Here is a 6,334-nt window from a genome sequence, read left to right as displayed (position 1 = left end):
TTAGCTCATATTTTGATGCGTTCTTATTTTTGAAGTTTCTGGTTTCATCAGTATTCCTGTGAACTGAGACATCAGGATAGGCTATTTGAGATAAGAATATGCAGAAAAGATGTAAAAAGATCTTGAATGTCATAAAATCTGACAGCAATATATTCAATTATTTTATAAATTTATTTTTATTTCATATATACTGTACCACATTGTTCTCTGCTCCCAGATTACTGATGTCCACTTTACAGTAATGGCCTTGCCTTATTACAGCTAATTCCTAAGCAGGTTTGGTAGAGTCATGTACCAAACCTGCATGTACAGTAACTGTATGGTATATTAAAAATGTGTGGGTTGAATCATGAAGGCTGATTGGATGAAAGCTGAAGTGTAATAGTCTGAAAACCACATGTATTACATCACTTCTCTTTTTATTACTGTTCTAATTGCATTGATAGCCTTATAATTAGATGAGTTGTAATAATTATAAAATAAGAGAGCAATAACGCATCTTTTGGGTTTGTGTTATCTTGCCAATATACCACGGCAAAGTGCTGTGACCAGGATCTCCTGGATACAAGCTGAACTGACAAACAAACACAATGAAATGGGCAAATAAATAAAGCTACAGAACACGTCACAAAGCTTTTTGGCATTTGTCTGTTAAGACACAACATTGATGTCGTTTTTTATCTCGCTTTTAGGGTGTCCGGATAACATTCGGTCTTTGGTGTGACTTTTTGTCGGGGCTGGTAAGAGCTGAGTGGATAGTGTGATTTCTACACTGGTGTAAAGATAATTAGAACCCCTCCTTTTTCTTCTTCTGCAAATAAGATGCAAAGTAGCAAGTTCTGCCTCAACATGATTAAAGGCAGGCACCTCATTATCTCTGGCAAGTCTCTTTATGACATCAGCTCCTACATAGCAAATATGGAAAGTACACACAATTGTCAGTTTCACCCCAAATCATCATTTGCATACATGACCGGTACATTTCCTGCCCCAGTCTTTCAGCATTGGATATAACATTTTATTGATCATTTTCATCAAACAACACCACAAATTTGGAAATCATAATGGATATATTTAATGGCATTTCTTTGTTGTCATTTATCTAGTTCGTAAGAATTGTCCAACCACAGGTGCCCGAAGTGAAAAAACAAAGCTGACCGCAGCAGACATCACTGTAACAACAGACACATTCTGGCCCAGTTGGACCGCGTTTGGAATGGACCGACACATTTGTCCAGTAAACTATCATCCAAAATAAAAAGGCAGGCCTTGCAGTGTAGTGGCAAGTTTTAATGGAAATCCTACGAACTACGAGTCCCTCAAATGAGGAATAATTTCAGACCACACTCAGCGGTGTCTCCCAGCATGAGGGTGCAGTGCCAGGGAAAGTTTTCAAGCTGGGGCTGATTGGGAGGAGGATGGGACTCGACTGGAGGATGGACATCGCAGCACTTCCCCGAGGAATACATTTGCACCTGCCCCATCCAGAAAAATCCCTTCGCGCAGACCACTGGACCTAATGAAAAAAAACATGACTAATTTGCACACTCTACTCCGCCTCTAAATTGGAATCCAGTTCACCACTGCGTCTGTTAATTTGCACAGGAAACAGCCGACTGAGAAGAGACGGCATGGTGTCGGCACGGTGATGGACTTGACAGAAACTGGACGAAGAGACAGCGGACACACTCCAGGATTTACATCCACGGGTTGTTTTAAGACATTAAGAAACAAACTTGGATTAAACAAACCTGAGAAATAATCCTGGGTTCTATATAGTTGCAGATAATCTCAATAAATGAAATCACGTAATGTCGGCAGGAATGGGAATTGCGATTCGTCCTCTGTGACAGGTAACCGGATTGATGATTCCCTCTGCAATGTATATTCCTGAAAAGGAGGGATGAATTATGACAGTTTTCGTATTAAGCAGACTTATCTGCTGCAAAGAGCATTAAGAGTGCCAAGTACATCAGCTGATACTATCACAAATTGACCTGCCAATCACACCACCCTGGCTTTAAAGGTGCAGATAAGGTATTTGAGGTCATTGAAAAGCAGACGCCACAGTCTGTAGGCCTTCCTTCTATTATCAGCACCATGTTTCTCTGAACCACAGCCTTCTGGTCTGGGGTGACATGAAAAAGACCAGGGATAATTCACTCTGGCTACAAAATGGTGGCTATTTCCTATACTATAATAGTACACGTTTTACACATTTACTGGAATAGCCCTGTTAATACTTTCTCCACGTCTAAAGGGACTAGAGAGGGAAATAATATCTTCCTAAGGCTTATGAGGTAATCTCACTGATATTTATTCTTCTAATAACGACTAAGAATGTAAACTGATGGTCACATTTATTCCCAAATGACCCCAATGAGGCTTTCAGATTCAAGTAATGAAACGTACATAAAAGGAACTTCAAATCTTACTGGTCCTAGATAGAATAAGCTCTCATATGAAGCAATCCCAGTAAGGTATTAAAGTTGGCAAATGGTAGATAATACCACTAGATTCACAGATGTATGTCCAACAATGGTTCCTTAAGGGTGAATTAAAGCTTGCACCCAAATTGGATGTAACTAAGGATTAGATAAAGACGATATTAATCTAGGCTGAAATTTGGATAGTGTGTCTACCATAAACCATTTTTTCAAATCCTCCAATAGACTTTGGAATGAATTGGACTATATGTTATACTCAAATAATTTGCAGCATGTGTTCTGTTGCATAAGAATTACAACACACACAGCTCAACACCGTGTTTTAGAATAACGATGAAAGACTAACAGAGTTATCCGTTCAGAGAGATAGAAGGGCCTAAGAGAGATCTAGAGAGAGTGTTACATTTGGGCCAGATCACTCTTCACGTTCAGCCGGAGCTGTCGTACCTGTCGCTGCGGCGATGACAGGCGGTTTGTTTGGACTCAGGGTCAGCCATGACGCAGGGGAAGTGAAAGAATTCTTGGGACTCTCAAAGTTAGTGATAGCAGAGGGAACTGGGTGTGAGAGGTGACATCTTGATTTATTGACTCTTGAGGGGGTCATCTTGACCTGAGGTAGAGGTCAGTGTTACAGCCTGGGAGAACAGCTTGGAGAATTCTACTTGCCTATGTCTTTCTCTTCCTTGGAAAGCAGGAGAGAACATAGTGTTTGGTTAAAGTAGTATTGAAATACTGTATATATAAATAATGTGTGTATTTCATTACCAAACTTTTCATGTTAAATTACACATTTACAGTTGACTTGGTCTTTCTTTAGGTATATAGAAATCACCTGTATTCTATTATGATCAGCGATTAAATGCTAGAGGTATTTTACCAAAGAATCTTTTGTAAATTTGGTGAAAATAAATGGCAATCTATGTTCAGTTTGTCAATATGTGCTTGAAGAATATTATTTTTTCACCCATATGTAGTATAGACTTTTGTTATGAGTTCCTAGTTGGTAGACCATATGGTTTATTAGAAAAAAGTCTAACTAATTAAAAAAACATTGAATCAACAAAATTATTTTAAATATAGTTCAACTCACAACTTTTGTCAATACTGCCACCAGTTTGATGCCAGCAAATACATACTGATATCTTATTTAATTATTTTGTGTATTGTAAATATGATAACTTACAGACCCCTGTGTTAATCTAATGTACCCAATAATACGTAATCTTATACAATTCCTTGTATTCCTTGGAAGTTAACTGAAATTCAGGCAGTCTAATGTTAAACAAATGTCCAGCAACATACCATCTCTACAGCATGCTAATTAAGGTACACCTAAATACAAATTTAAAAAATCAATATTTTCCCTGTGGTTATTATAACAATTCTAACAACAATGTGACTAAAAGTAACTCTTACCACACGTCCGTGTCTCCAGCTGCCAGTCACCTCTTCACTCTACCCTCTGTTTACTTAGCATTACACGGCGGCCATCTTGTCATCGCCTCTGTAATGACTGAGCTTCCAGCATAAAGCCCTAATGAGGAAACACACATACACATTTATTTTGCACTGGAGAGGCACATGCAAAGCACACAAAAAAGATACAGTAAGAAGAAAATCCCCCCCAGCTAACCAAACACTTTGCTTTTCACCTCGGTTCTGTTGGTGCCGGCCATTTGCCCTCTGTGGCCGCGGAGGCAGCTGTTGACACTGTTACCATTACACTCTCTGTTCAGCTTGCCAGCTGCCTTTGCTCTATTCTCTTTGCCCTGCTTGACGTGCGGGTGAAACAAGTGTTGCTAGCCGGCCCGACGACAGACAGCTTTTTTCTGCCCCCGGCTATTACAGTAGCACAGGCTTCACAGCACAAAGAAAACCAGAGAGCGTTAAGCTCCACAATGGCTCCAGAATGCACCTCGCCAAGCCCCCGTTCATCAACACGCACACCTTCTGCCCTGCCACGGGACGGACCGCGCTGCATCGTGTTTACACACACAACACTACCACGTGTACCCCTGGAGACGGGCATCTGGAGTGTGAATGAGCCCTCTTCCACAGTGGCAGGTGAGCCTGCGTGCTTGGTTATGTTCATGTTCCTTTAAACATATGTGTGTGTGTGTGTGTGTATGTGTGTGTGTGTGTGAAAGCAGACCTCAGATCTAAGGTTACTGAGGTTGACTGTGTTGAGAGACTTGTTTTATAGGAATAGAGGGATAACTTTTTCTACCTTATCGCATGAACATAAAAAAGGACAAAGATTCAAACTGCTTTTTTTGAAGGATAACACTAAACCTCTGAAAAACAAATGTCTGAAACAAACAATGTTTTGGTTGTCAGATGTTTTAGGGATGTCATACCATTGCAATTACAAATATTCAAACGTCAAAATTCTACTCTGTGTAATTGACAGAAATGATGAATGTCTGTATATGCAAACTATACCAACAGAATACATGCATGTGCAGCCCACAGGATTTCTGTGTTTGTTCATAATATGTCCACCAAGGCCATACCAGCTCTCCCTTAATTCAAATATTGACTGTGATATAAGTGTGTTGAGCATTCACGTAATTACATTATATGCATAAAAACCGCAAGACTTGTGATCTAATATATTCAAAGCACCAAACAAAACAAGGATTTGCTTAATGCACCAGACCAGTCTTGAATACCACATGATCAATAATGAAATATGACTTTCTGATGCGACATGGTCTTTCAAGGAAAGGACTTTGAAAAAGTTTTTTCTCATTATTGACGGAATCAGTTTTCTGCTCTGTGTGTGTGTGTCGGTGTGTTTAGTGAGAAGGTGTCACATGATTAAAGCAGAGATAGAAGATAGCGGAATCTGTGTGGTATGGGGAGAGATAAGAGGAAAGTAAGCGTGTTTAAAGTGTCCTGTGATCAGCCATTGCGTGAAGGAGAGCTGTGACAGGTGTACTGCAGACATGCTTGCTGTGAAATACGGAGATGGTGACTCTAGTTGGGTGAGTCCTCAAGAGCTCCGTTGGCTAAACTAAAATTAGAATGTTTTCAGCTGTGTTATGGGACTGGGAAATGGTGGAACAAACACAATTATACATATCTATTAGTTCTTCTTCAAATGAATTCCAATAACAACCAATTTCCTTTGTTGTAATATTCTGAAACATACTCTTTTGGGAGGATATGAATTTGTAAAACACGTCACCCAAACAGTTTACAGCCAAATCTAAAAATAGGTTGTGTTTCAGTGTATCGCGCTCTGTAGATTGGGGGGGAGGGGGGGTCAATGAGCAGTGGTGACAACATAGACAACCATGAGGTGTGTGAAAAAGGAAAGGGGAAATGGATGTTTATGCCATACAGTATACCAGATAACCCACCCAGCTGAGACAAAAACAGAAACTCCCAAGTCAGCGTATTTTTTTGGCCCAATGTCTCAAACATTGGGTGAAAGATGATAAGACACACACACACACACACACACATACACACACGTTTCAATAGCCAGTAAATATAATAAACATCTTGGTGAAACAAATTGTCCGTAGGCTATCTGTTTAATTTTTCAGAGCTCCTTGAACCATATATTTCCTTATTAGCTTGGAAACGTTGGGCCTGTGTTGGGTGGATGGATGATGCTGTCACGGACTGGGGCATAATGGTTGGAGCTGTATGAGTGATTTCTAGCAGGGAAAGCCTATTAGGTCTGACAGGGGGATGATGATATTAGACCATCATCATTCAGAAGACACCGCCTCCACCGCCCCCCATACCCTCATCCATCAGACAGACCAAAACTCCCAGCCTCCCTCCCTCAGTCTCTCTCCTTTCCCTCCCTTTTTGTGTCTCTCTCATTCTACCTCCTCTCCAGGCTCCCCCCCCCGACTCACACACACTCTCTA

The 6,334-nt window shown here is 40.4% G+C and overlaps 1 long non-coding RNA gene across 1 annotated transcript; it reads right to left on the bottom strand.

The window, feature by feature from the left end:
* Positions 1-934: 934 nt before the first annotated feature.
* Positions 935-4,382, bottom strand: LOC105015501. Its single transcript, XR_828377.3, has 5 exons — positions 4,100-4,382; positions 3,864-3,981; positions 2,895-3,129; positions 1,752-1,890; positions 935-1,516 (listed from the first exon to the last, which is right to left on the bottom strand). It is a non-coding gene; the product is annotated as an uncharacterized LOC105015501 (long non-coding RNA).
* Positions 4,383-6,334: the final 1,952 nt, after the last annotated feature.

Source organism: Esox lucius, chromosome 15 (genome assembly GCF_011004845.1).
Source record: "Esox lucius isolate fEsoLuc1 chromosome 15, fEsoLuc1.pri, whole genome shotgun sequence".
In the NCBI taxonomy this organism is placed as follows: Eukaryota; Metazoa; Chordata; class Actinopteri; order Esociformes; family Esocidae; genus Esox; species Esox lucius.
The sequence above is the reverse complement of the archived record's forward strand: the minus strand, read 5'-3'. Positions and strand labels throughout refer to the sequence as shown.